This window comes from Pleurodeles waltl, chromosome 7, assembly GCF_031143425.1.
Source record: "Pleurodeles waltl isolate 20211129_DDA chromosome 7, aPleWal1.hap1.20221129, whole genome shotgun sequence".
NCBI lineage: Eukaryota > Metazoa > Chordata > Amphibia > Caudata > Salamandridae > Pleurodeles > Pleurodeles waltl.
In genome coordinates this window covers 777,858,617-777,872,578 of record NC_090446.1, presented here as the reverse complement: position 1 = coordinate 777,872,578, position 13,962 = coordinate 777,858,617, and the positions used below count along the sequence as shown (strand labels likewise).

The 13,962-nt window shown below is 45.4% G+C and overlaps 1 long non-coding RNA gene across 1 annotated transcript in view; it reads right to left on the bottom strand.

Annotated features, from left to right (window-relative positions):
• Window positions 1-2,557: 2,557 nt before the first annotated feature.
• Window positions 2,558-13,962, bottom strand: part of LOC138247320 (uncharacterized) — a 118,029-nt gene continuing 106,624 nt past the window's right edge. The window contains exons 4-5 of the long non-coding RNA XR_011194435.1: window positions 6,198-6,275; window positions 2,558-2,912 (exon numbers count right to left, since the gene is read on the bottom strand). This is a non-coding gene — a long non-coding RNA (uncharacterized lncRNA). The remainder of the gene's footprint in view (window positions 2,913-6,197; window positions 6,276-13,962) is intronic.

Below are 13,962 nucleotides of genomic sequence, written 5' to 3'. Positions count from 1 at the left end.
AGCCAGTACAGCTTGCAGTGAGGAAGGTTCTCCAGGGCACATTGTTCTGTTTTCTAGGGTCATGTTTGGAAGATTTTTGAGAGGTTTAATTTTCCACTTCCCCTCTTTAAGTCCATTTGTGAATGAGCTCCTCTTCATAAAATATGAAATGACAACAGAATAACTGTGGTTTCAAAAAGTCATATGTGTTCTGGATGGTCCTGTGGTGAAAAAAGGACATTTTTTGTGATACTTCCAGCATCTTCAATGGATTTGGCACCAGTGACAGCTCCTCGGCTATGTCGGAGGAGAGTCGCCTCCCGCCAGCAGCAACCACTGCAAATCCTTTAACAATGAAAGGATAATAAACAAAGGGCCATATGTATCAAGCTCCCGGTTTGCATTTCTTAAATACCGAATTTTAAGAAATCGCTGTTTAAGAAATGCAAAATGAGATGTATCAAAAGTCGGTAATATCGATTTCTTAAAATTCGCAATCGCAAATTGTGAAAATGGCAAACCGGAAAAGCCTGATGACATCACAACAAGGAAGTGAGTCAGCCCATGCTGTTTTCAGGAGCTACGCCCACAGGAGCAGGTAGAGAGACACAGCCCAGCAACAGGGAGGCAGCCTTGTGATCCAGCCAGGACCAAACAGCAACATGGCCAATGATGGGAATATGAAGGAGAAAGATGACAGGAAGCGCAAGCTCAAATTCAGTGAGCAGGAATTGGAGGTGCTCAGTGAGGAGGTAGTCAGGAACCATGACAAACTTTTTGGGAAGAACTCACTCCAGGTACCTGAAAGTGAGAAGAGGAAACTGTGGTCAGACATCCAGACCAAAATATGCGCAGTGGGTGTTGTGTTGTGCAGTGCTCTGTTGAGGAGATATGCAAGCAATGGTACGACTTGCGTTCCCGTGCCAAGGAGAGGGTAGCCAGCAGGCTAAAGGAGGCAAGGAGCACCGGAGGAGGACCACTCACCCAGACACCATCCACACCAATGGAAGACATGGTGGAGTCCACACTGCTTCCTGAAGCTGTCAGTGGTGTCACTGACATTGACACCTCAGGGACACCCAGCACCAGCAAAGGTAAGGGCAGTAATGATGTGTTTCCCCAAATGTGCAGGTACGAATGCCCTCTAGAAATTAGCTATTAGCTCGATGCAGCGAGATAAGTAGTCCATGCCACATCTTACACACAACTCAACAATGCCTTATGGGAGTGGTAGTCCACACCCCTAAAATGCAACTACCACATAAATAGCAAGATAGTGTTCAGCTACATAGAGAAACAACACAAAAGACTCATAGTGATACGATGTTCGTGTACATTTAATACTAATATGCAGCATTTTATGAAATATTCATAAATGACATGCTGCACATTGTCTTTGCAGATGTCCCGCTGGGTCCTGCCTCAGCAGAAGGTGGAAATGTGGAGGATAGTGAAACACAGCCACAGTCCGACTCAAACACCAGGGAGTCCATCATTATTGCACCAACTAGACATAGGGCAACAGTGTTACCTCTCCCAGAGGATAACCTGGACTCTGATGAAATGCTGGACGAAGTACCCACACCACCCCTAGAGGCTAGATTCACAGGAAGACAGCAGTTCCTGCCCCAGCGTCAGTCCACTCCCTTCAGGAGGTGTCACGATGCAAGCAAACAATGCACTGATGAAGGTGAGGGCCCATCACTATTTGGTGGCCTTGAAGCTTCCATGCTGAAAGTGCAGCGCCTGCAATGCAAACACATGAGGTCAATGCACAGGCAGTTGGTGTCTCACAATGACAACATGGGAGTACTGCACAAGCGGTTGGATGCACTCAATGAGAACATGGGATCAGTGTACATGCAGTTGGAGTCTCTGAATGAAAACATGTGCAAGCTGCATGAGGGACAGCAAACAGCAGCAGAAAACACAAAGGAGGTGACAAACGCCATTGGGAAACTCTGCACTGAGATTCAGCAGGAGTGTGTGAGCCACTGTAGGTGCCATCACCAATTTATGGGCAGGTTGGATGGCTTATGCAGATCGGTCAATCAGCTCGCTAGCTCAACTGCCTTGATATCACGACGTGCTGTGGGCATACATATAGAGATGGCACATTGCAGTCGGGACATTGTGCAGGCATTGGTGCAAATCGCCAATGTTCTGGATGCAATGCAGACAGCACAGAGTGATACAAACAGCAAACTGGGTGGTGGGGATAGTGAGGAGCTCTCTAGCCTCAGCAGTCTCACAGCCCCTGTGATGGATCCTAGGTGTTGCAGTACCAGACACAGTGCTATCTTGGAACCCACTACAAAGGGTGCCAGTGAGACCACTGAGCACTCAAGTGGTGGTGCGTGGATGTAGGAAGTAATGTTGAGGGCTGCAGAGCACTAGCTTAACATGTAGCAATAGATTTATACTATGATGCTAATAGTGTGACAATGTTACTCGCATCTGTTTGTCTATAGTGCATAGCTATGTCCTATTCACACATATGTTACCTGAAGTCAAGGTAATAAAGATGCTACCTATAGCAATACATTTAATTGACATAGTTTTATCATTACTTGCATCAGAAATGGTTGCACGTGATGTCAGCACGTTTGTCTGCCCGCTGCTGTACTTCTCCTGTCTACTGGGTGAAGGGGTGGTAAGGGAGCACCATCCTCATCTGAGTCCAGCTCCGTGGGTTCCACAGGTATGCCACTTGTTGTTGCAATGTTGTGCAACATAGCACATGTAGCCACGATTTTGCAGGTTGTTTCTGGGCTATATTGTGGATGCACCTGAAGCGGCTCTTCAGCATTCTGAAGGTCCTCTCCACAACACTGCAGGTTGTACTGTGAGCAGCATTGTACCTCCTCTTGCCAGCATTGCAGGACTCAGGTAGGGGGTCAGTATAAAGGACTGCACTGCATAAGCACTGTCTCCTGGAATGAAATGAGAGTGAAATGAGTACTTGTTATATCTTACGTCACGTTTACATCAATGCAACTTTGTCAACTATTACATTACCCAGTAGATATCCTTTGCCAAACTCCCCAGCTAGTAGTCTTGTGTAAATTTCACTTTGCCGAAAGACGTAGGAGTCATGTGTGCTACCTGGATATCTGGCCACCAGATTGTTTATGATGTTGGAGGCATTGCTAATTACTTGTATGTTCATGGAATGTGAATTTCTACGGTTCTGATACACCTACTCTTTGGCCGCTGATGGACAGATAGCTACATGTGTCCCATCGATGGCATCTATGACATGTGGGAAATGGGCAATCTGGTAGAAATCGACTTTTTTGTCTGTTGTATTTCATGTGGTGTGTTGGGGAATCTTATGTGCTTTTGAATTTTGCTCAGCATGGCATTGAGAAATGCATTGAAATATCATGACAGGGCACTCTGTGAGACCCCTCCTGCTGCTGCTATAACCCCTTGATAGCTCCCTGAGGCTAATAGGTGAAGGGAGCATAATACCTGCACATGGGTGGGTATACTATTGGTCCTGTGTGTTGTGCGCTGCAATATGGGTTGTGGATCAGCTATCAGGTCAAGTATCATGGCTGAGCTTAACCTGTACTTCTCATATATCTCCTCCTCTGTCTGGTCAAAAAGGGTTATGCACACTCTAAAATTGCGCTCTTGTCTCCTCCTCCCTATCCTTAAACCTGCCAGGATCCTTATCCTCCTCGCCATCACGTAGACTGCAGCCTTGTTGAGAAGGGCTGAGTCATTCTGGGCCTCTTTTAATAGTTTGCACCTGGTTACCACCTGATTTCAATTTGTGGTAATCTTCATGTGCAAAAGGCCATTCTGTGAATATTCACTATTTGAGATTTTTTGATGCATAGCATTGTGAGACGGTATTTGTGTGTTGCAAACTGCATATCGCAAATTGCAACATGAATTTGCGAATCTCAAATCTAGGTTGCAATTTGCTTAACGCAGATAGCAATTCACGAAATCAGGTTGCAATTTGTGATACGCAGTTTGTGACTCGCAAAATCATGTCGCAGTCACAAAGAATCACTAATTTAGCGATGCCTTATATTTGAACTGCGAATGCCTATAATACATGGTGAAGTACATTTTTGCATTTGCAAATGGCCGAATTTTGCGATTCGCACCTTTTGCGAATGCAAAAAGTTTGATACATCTGGCCTTTAATTTGATAATAAACTATGGGCTTGATTCTAACTTTGGAGGACGGTGTTAAACCGTCCCAAAAGTGGCGGATATACCACCTACCGTATTACGAGTCCATTATATCCTATGGAACTCGTAATACGGTAGGTGGTATATCCGCCACTTTTGGGACGGTTTAACACCGTCCTCCAAAGTTAGAATCAGGCCCTATGTTTATTATCCTTTCATTGTTAAAGGGCCAGGCCATGGGGATGACAAGCACTGAGGGGACTGCACTGTGCACTCCCCTCAGTGCCCATGTATGTTTGGCCGGCCGTCTCGCGCCAGCCAAACAAATATGCACACTGTGCATTCTCCAGCTCGGCACTGTATTGCACGGCTGGAGAGAGCAGCCACAGGCTCCTAGTCTGCCTGAGAGTACCCTGGCTTGGTGCTCCCAGCCAGTCCTGACGCTGCTCAAAGCGGGGAGCCTGTGCCTGCCTGCTGTTGAGACGACGAGGAGTGGCGGCGCAGCACAGTGCAGCAGTAAGTTTTTTTGTAACATATTTATTTAATTGTATTAATCTACCCCATCCCCGTGTGCCACCCGGACCCCTGTAGCCTTCACGAGCGGCAACTGTTCATCACTATGCCACTCATTTCAGTACATCTCACCTTAATAATTCCAAGTGCATTTTCTCACTCAGTGTCTCTTTCAACTACACCCCATTGCCCTTCGTTTCAGATCTTTTTGCCTCCTTTTGTTTTCAAGTGCTTGGAAGTATTCTTCAGCACAATCAGATTTCTTAAGTAACTAGTATTATTGATATCTCTGGGGTGAAGAAAGCTCTACTTTTACAGCAGTGAATCACATTGCTCTTTGCTAGGAGCTCCATAGCTTTGTTAATGCCAGTTTTCAAAATACCACTGTAAACATGTACTTCCAATTTCTACGATGCATCTGTGAGTATTTCTTGCTATGTTTATAGCAGTGACTTAGCCATAGGGGCATCAGAACGCTTTACAAGAAACATGAAAAGTGTATTATTTGTCAATGGAGGGAGCTTGCCTCCAAATAGTAGGGGCTGCTGATTCAAGGATTTTGATGAGGTAGGAGAGGTGTGAGAGAGGTTATATTTTTAAATGTCAACAGAGCATAGGTGGGTCCTAAAATGGATGCCGCACTAGGCTTCGTTTCTAGATTAAGAGGGGGTATTTTGCCGGATTTCAGTGCCGAGGTGATAATTCCTTAACAATGTTCAGCATTTTATGAGCTAGAAATTAGTCCGCTACACAGGATGAGGAACTCGATGTAAATAATCTGTGGTATGCCTTTTGTGTCGTATTTGTGTAGGAAACACACTCTGTAATATTTATTTTTGGAATTTTAAACCTAAATTCCAAATTCCTTTCTAGGATTTTTTCTTTTTGTATATTATAGCTCATATCTGGAAGACGTTAAACAAGTCAATGGCTGAGCAAGTGATGATTCGTGTTTGTTGCTACCTTTCCACTTTGTGTTAGCATATCACTCCCGTCAGCACATAATGTATGATGCAGGGTGTATGTTGCCTGTTAATTCAAAGTTGGAGATCAGAAGAGTGGGATACTGATGATAGTGGCTGGTAAGAGAACGAGGTTGAAGAAGAGGGTTGGGCAGCTCTTAGTAGGTTGAAACGACCCTTATAGAACTGGAACTACACTCAAGTAGACACCATTTTGTACTGTTCGAGTTGTGTACAGGCTGTCACCCTAAAATCCTGCAGCGCAATGGTGCAAAAAGGAGTTGAGAGGATCGGGAATGGTGTTACCTCAAATCACGGGGAGTGTCCCAGAGACAAGGTTAAAAACAGTATTTATAAGTACAGTCAAATAACTACATATCCAGCTATGTTCCTGAACTCATACGTGTCAATTATGGGGCTTATTAAAGCACTTTAAAACACACGCTGAGAGGTGTTTGCACCTTCATATATCAATGCACGGCCACGTCTTCCTGATTAAGATGGTATTTATACCAACATTTTAAAATCTTTTTCTAAACTGTCTGTCTGCCTCCCAATGGAATTTTATGATCAGATACAACACTTACTTACACGCTTGATTTGGGAATGAAGACCAACCCCATATTCAGTGGTCCATACACACTCGTTCAATGATTGATGGGGGACTGTCTGTTTTGGAAAAGCATAATTGATTTAAAGAGTGTATGGGGAACACGAGATTGGCATATATAGAGTAGTAAAGCGTTATTTAGAACATGCTTTATTCCTTTACAAATGATATTTTTAAATAACACTTTTCTTAAAACAACTTGCCTTGGATTAGCAAAAATAAAAGAACTGAATGCACCAGGTATCCCCACACCAGCTAACTTTAACAATTGGCAGACACTTTTAAATGTCACTGAAGAGCAGCTCACTAGTTGGGTTCAGAATGACCTTTAATTCCTCACTCTCACGTCACCGTTGTTGTGGCCTGGGAACACAAATGATTGTCAGGCATGTTTTGTAAATTCCACAGGGAGTTTCAGAGCAAGCTTGCCGGACCGTCATTACGTCACAGCTGAACATTCAGGTATCATTGCAAGATAAGGTGTGGATAAACTGTGCCAACAGTGGTTCAGATACTTTCGAAAGGAAGATATGTGATGCTGAGTGATGAAGGCTGTTGTGGGATGAACCATGGAGTCACCTACCTGATTTTGGTTTCCCAAATTGTAATTTGCTGCAGCCATGTGTTATATCCCCCCAAGTAAGAGAAAAAAGTAGCAGAAATTTGGCCGCACGTTGCTACTTCAAATGTAAATTTTGACAAGCTTAACAGACTAAGGCCCAGATTTATACTTTTTGACGCAAAACTGTGCTAACGCAGTTTTGGATCAAAAAGGTTAGCGCTGACTTGCGCCATTTTTTAATGCCACCTGGGTGTCATATTTATACTATGACGCTGGGTGGTGCTAAAAATAGGATAGGGTCATTTTTTTCCGACGTTAACCATTGTGCCTTGCCATAAGGCAAAATGACGTTAATGGAGAAAAAATTACTCTAATACGGTTTACGACATGTAAACACGTCGCAAAACAGACGCTAAAGGAGAAAACAGTGCAAAGGAGAGGCAAAATGGAGCCAGGAGAGACCCCAGGGAGACCCCATTCAACCAGGAACCAGCCAGGAGAACACAGACAAGACCCAAAGGAGGGAGAAGAAAAAGAGGAAGTGTTGTTTCAGTGCAAAGGAGCAGAAAATACCGGTGAGAGAGGTGACGGAGCATCACAATCAACTCTTCATCACCTCTAAATTGCCAATTGGAAGGAGAGAGGCAATCTGGCAGCAGATAATGGATAAGATCAACAGTGTGGTAGAGGTCAGGAGAACTGTAAATGAGTGCAAGAAACGCTGGCATGACTGCAAGAGAAGGACAAAGGAAAAAATGGCATGGAACAGGAAGGCAGCACTGGAAACTGGAGGTGGGAGTCCAGCACCACAAGAGGGCCTAGACGAGATGGAGGAGATGGTTGCAGTGGTCTCCCTGGAGGAAATCATCACAGGAATCACAGGACAGGACAGCACAGACTACCAGGAAACACCACAAATGCAGGGTAAGTTGCATGAGGGAAATGTATGCTAAAATGTCAAGTGCAAGAAGGGGGAGGCACATAGGGCTCACACAATGCATGTCAAAGGAGTGCAGAGGGACACAATGCACATTAAGCAAGTTGCACCATGCTGGCGTAAGCTACACATGTACCTACGCCTTGGTAGTGCCATGCACCATGACATATACACAACCTGGACATACGTTGAACACCAGGCCTAAATACCTACATGTACATATGCAGCACATGGGATGGACGGCATGTATAATCACAGTGCCACTGGTTGTGACATCACAGTATCCCTTGCATGTAGTCATATCAACACCACCAACACGACCAAGATCTCAGAGACCAATCAATACCATTCCTGGGGTTACGTCACAGTGGTGTCCCTTGCAGTAACACCTTGCAACTGTCTTGCCTCATTGCCCAAACACATGTGTGCTGCATCTCACAGCACACAAGTCATTGCAATTGTCCCCACAGTCCCAGGTATGTGTCGGTAGCACCACCACACCACACATAGACAATAAATCCACATGAGGCAGCCATCCCTCCATCATGCAGTCAGGGTGTCCCCTGGGTGCATGGAACAATGAAATAAACAGGCACTGGGGGAATAGCAGGCTGGACCTGTATCGTTGGCAACATGCTACTACCCAGACCAACCAAACTGAAGTAGTGTTGAACCAGACATCTTGATGCTGAACTGAAATGTGCCACTACAGAGAATGTGTACTACAGATAGCAAACAGTGGGTCACAACAGTCACAGGCTCAGCCCACAACTACTCTGACACAACCATGTTAGACACATGGGAATGGGGAAATAAACACATACATACAACACATGGGGTATGACTGTGAACATAGTAGCGTATAATTCTACATCGATGGGTGGGAGATGGTGCATGGGGAATTCCAGTGTTGGTAAGACTGCCAGTGTACCCTTTGCGCTTGGCAGCATGAGTCACACATTAGGATGGCAGCTGGAAATCTGTCTGCTCATGGTAGCTCTGTGGGGCACTTAGCACAATATTCTTGATAGCTCAAATACACTCAGTCCCACTTTTGGGCTGCATTGGGTGTAACAGGACATGCTGCAATCAGCCCTGCAAATCAGGCAGTGGAAAGGGCTAAGGGCCAGGGCAAGGGACCCCCTGCACTTCCTATGCCAAGTGCATGGGCTGTGCAGGGGCACCCAGGACCACGCTACACCACACCACACCACACCAACAACCATTGCATGGGGGTTTCACCACCATGCAAAGGCTGGTGGAGATGTGGAAACAGACCTGGAGGGTAGTGTTGAATGTAATACTGGTCTGGTGTCATGGGACAGATGGCATAGCCAGTCGGTAAGCAGCTGGAAACCTGCCATGTCCAGGCCATTCCACATTGATAACAGTTGCCACTACCACCTGTGCTTTTGGGGGCGGTCAAATACACAATGACAGTCAGGTGCCCATAGGACTGATGCACTTGAAATGAGGGACCAGTATGACTACCTGCGGAATCACCTCTAACTTGCTTCAGGCCCTGACCTAAGTACAACTCCTGTTAACTGGCTATGTCCATAGACTCATTTACTATCAGGCACTGTCACATACAGAATGATGTGCACAACAAAATTTTCGTACCCATGTTGCCCATCCCTGGGTCTAACCCTGTGCTTGTGTCAAATGAGCTGTACTGTCACCATGCTGCACTCATGTGCAAGGAGGGCTGCATTGAGGGGAAGGACATAGATGTTTAGTAAGGCAAACACACCTACACAGACAGAAGATTAAACAGTACTCTGCCAGGTCCATGAGTGCCCTGCAATGTAGCACACAAACACAAACAACAACATGAGGAGCCATCATTGGTTAGAAGAGCATAGTGTTCTGGCAATGCCATCCCTGGGGTGGTGCAAGGTTTCAGCTCAGCATGGGTGGATGTGAAACATGTAAGACTGTGACAGGTGAAAATTGTCATGTGTGGTGCTGTGGCTTGAGCACAGCAACATACATTGCAAGTCCTCACCATGCAAATTGAGGCATAGGGAGAGTAGATGACAAAAAGATGGTGTCAAGCCAAAAAAAAAGGATAGACATCACACTTAGAAGATATGACACAGCCAATTGTGCCAACTGGGCTTCCCTTCATGTGGCATGCAGGTGGGGCATAGGGCTGTAGACTGCAATCATGATGTACAGGAACAATCCTTTGGAACTAAGGGGCGCATCATAGGCCCCTAGTGCCACAGGAGCATCACTTTTAGTGACGCTCCTGTGGCGCTAAACACTGCGCCATATTGATAAGGTGGCATTAAGCCACTTTTTGTGGCTTAACGTCACCTTGTAAATACAGCTCCTTCCCACGCATCACTGTGCGTGGAAGGGGGTACAATGGGTTTTGCTGTGGGCATGCCACAGAAACACCCATTACATTTTGATGTTGCCTCAGATTAATGTAATTTAGTAAACCTGAGGCAGCGCCAAAATCTTATGCCACCCCCAGGCGTGGCGTTTTCAGGCTGCAACGAAGAATAATACATTTATACCTCCTAGTTTTTTGCTTTTCCAATGTGTGTTGCATTCTGCAGCATGCATAGGAAGAGCAAAATGCTAGAAATTATTGTTTATGTGCATGAAGGTGTCCCTTCCTGCACATAAACACTCATTTGAAAATGACGCTTTGGCCCTTCTGTGTTTGCTGCATTCTACAGCTCACACAGAAGTGCCAAAGTGCCATTACTGATGTTAATGTGCAGGAAGGGACACCTTCACACACATAAACAATCACACCCCTCAACGCACGCACCCTTGGACGACGGTGCAAGGATGCCTGTGTTTCCGCTGGCAGCTGAATTTTGGACAACACAGGGGTGCACTGTATTCACTTACATACAGTGCATCCTTGTGTTATGAAAGTGACGTAACGTGGTGCTGCACCACTTTTTCACAAATCTGGCCCTAAGATGGCAATGAGTCCCAAATATCAAGTCAATGACGTGACATATCAACTGCCACAACACATAGACTGATTTTACACCATCTCATTGCAGAGGATACATAAAGAAAATGGCTAGTGGTGGCTCAACGGGGTGCACTTCCCAAACATTTGCGAAAAAGTCAATGAGATTATTGTTGAAATGGAAGCTATGGTGCAATGCGGTGAGATGAGCTCCACTACCCCAGGGCGTAATCTGGTGTTCAAATAAAACACGAAGCAGAATTAATCTTAGACACCGCAGCACTCCAGAGAGTGATCGTAAGTAAATAAGTCCTCCAATGAAGTTGAGTAGTCGTGAGTTCTTTAATAGTAGTCATGGGCATCATATCCACAGAATGGTCGTTGTTCCATATTCACAGCCATCATAATCATAGGATGAACATCATATCAAAAGACACAGCCAACACGTGTTTCGTCACAACATGTGACTTCTTCAAGGCTGCAAAATATATATAACAAATTTACCCACCACAAATTTTGCTCTTTTGTCACTGTAATGTGATGGACACCTAGGATACATTTTCCCTTGCTGGCATGTCTTGTCAGCACAGCAACTTGTGTGTTTTCACAATCACGTCTGGTGACTTTCCGTGCCTGACCATAGAGGGGTAATTTACTTCCTGTCCCCTTTTTTAGCTTGACGCACGCTTCATTATGTGAATCTCACAGGACTCACTCTATATGATATCATCCTCAAAGAAATGTGGATTAGGTTTGAATACTACTGCCATTCGACTTGGCAAATGTACCCACTTGCCAGGCCTAAACCTTCCCTTTTCTTACATGTAAGACACCCCTAAGGTAGACCCTAGGTACCCCCATGGGCAGGATGCAGCAGTGTATGTTTAAAGTAGGACATATACTAATGTGTTTTATAATTCCTGACAGTGAAATACTGCCAAATTCGTTTTTCACTGTTGCAAGGCCTATCTCTTTCATTGGTTAACATGGGAGCTGCCTTTAAATATGATTAAGGCGTAGATTCCCTTTGGGAGCAGATAGACTTGTGGAGTTTGGAGTCTCTGAACTCACAATTTAAAAATACATCTTTTAGTGCAGCTGGTTTTGAGATTGTGTGTTTGAAAATGTCACTTTTAGAAAGTAGGCATTTTCTTGCTTAAACCATTCTGTGACTCTGCCTGTTTGTGGATTCCCTGTCTGGGTCAGTTTGACAGTTGGGCTGTTTGCACCTCTCTCTAGACAGTGACACAAAGGGAGCTGGGGTGTAGCCTGAATATCCTGATGAGCCATCTGTGCTAGGAGGGAGGGGAGGAGTGGTCACTTACACCTGAAAGTGCTGTGCCTGCCCTTACACAATGCAGTCTCCAACCCCCTGGGGCCTGGCCTGGGCAAGGCAGGATCTTACAAACAAGAGAGACTTTCCTTTGAAGTAGGCCTACTTCAAAGGCAGAAAGGAGTATAAGAAGAGTACCCAAAACCCCAGAAAATTTCTGGGCTCAAGAGGGACCTCTGCCAAGGAGAAGAGCTGAAGATCTGAGGAGAAGTGCTGCCCTGCCTGTGACTGTGCTTTGAGGAGCTATTCTGCAGTTGCTGCTACTGCCTGTGAGACGGGACAAAGTCTGAACTTTGTTGTGCATTCCTGCTTGTGAAGACTCTCCAATGGGTTGAACTGAGCTTGCCCCCTGCCAGCACCTGTACTGTCTGCTGAGGCTCCTGCCCTTCCAAGTGGTGCCCTATCCAGTTCCTGGGCCCTTGAAAGGTAATGCTGGCAGACAAAGACTGAAAATCCATGTACAGACCACCGCGTGCGGACATTTTCAATGCTCCTTCTGTGACGCGGCTGATAAACAATGCGCTGCCGGCTTCGCGGCTGAAATCAAAGTTTGACCTGCACTGCGGCTGGAAGATCGACGAATGTGGCTGGAGAAATGACACACAACACCCACTAACGCGGTGTGATACTGTGCGACCGGATTTTCAACACAAAATCGGTGGTTGCAGAAAAACAACATGAAGCCTGCTCAGACGCGAGGTGCCTGTCCAGATCGACGCATCGCTTTCTTGCTGGAGAGGAGTGACGACGCACAGTCTCACTTGTGAGTTATAAATCAACGCATTGCTGGCCTTTTCTGATGCACACTCGCCTGTGCGGTGTTATTTTGACGCTACCCAGGTACTTTTGCACGCTAACAATGTTCTCACTGTTTTCTAAAGGATTTAAGACTCTTTTTCTTCAAAAATTCATAACTTGACTTGTGTATGTTGGATTTTTGTCATTTGTGTCTTGTTTTGTTTTGATAAATATTCTCTATTTTTCTAAATCTGTGTAGTGTTTTCACTGAATTACTGTGTGTGTTGGTACAAATACTTTACGCATTGCTTCTGAAGCTAAGCCTGCCTGCTCGTGCCAAGCTACCAAGGGGGGGAGGTGGGTTAACTGAAGGTGATTCTCCTTTACCCTGACTAGAGTGAGGGTCCTTGTTTGGACAGGGAGCAATCTGACTGCCAACCAAAGACCTCATTTCTAACATTGGTGATCAGCAGTGAGGATTTGAACTTGTATTTGTACTTGACATACAGTGATTAAGTACACACTACTGTTTTCAGTGCAGATCATCACGTGACCACGTACAGGTTTTCTTTTTGCTCTATTTTTCAACTTTTTCCTAATTCCATATTTTGGTGATCCTTGGTTGACTTTTCTTTGAACTTCATTGGGAACTTGTGTCTGCCTTTGGAACTTTGAACTTTCTGATAACTCTTAATCATGTCTCAATCTGGAAGTGCATCAATTGGAATTGCTTTTGACCTAGGGAAGCTGGAGAGCTATACAGTGGCTCAGTTGAAGCAGTCCTGTAAAAATCTCACCTAACCCATTAAAGTTCCACCAGGAAGGAAGAGCTGCAAAAGGCGCTGTTGGCCTGGGTGACAGCCAAGGAAGCTGAAGGGCACACAGAGGAGGATGAGGAGGAGGAAGAGGAACAGCAATCTGTACACAATGGTATTGTGGGAGGGCCTGCTATGTCCAAGGAAAAGGTCTCCAGGGCAGGTAGCAGTGTCTCATCTAAGGATCTGACTCCTGAAGATTTGCAGGACAGACAGGTAGAGAGAGCTCACCAGCTGAAGTTAGAAAGGTTTAGGATCGAAGAGAGGAGGATGGCCATAGAGGGGAAGAAGTTAGTAATGGCTCATGAGCTCAGCTTGAGGGAGCTGTATCAGAGGAGCCAGTCTAGTAGGGAAAGTGGCACATTCCAAAAGACCTAGTGAAAGACTACAAAAGGGAAGATGACATATTCTTGTGGTTCA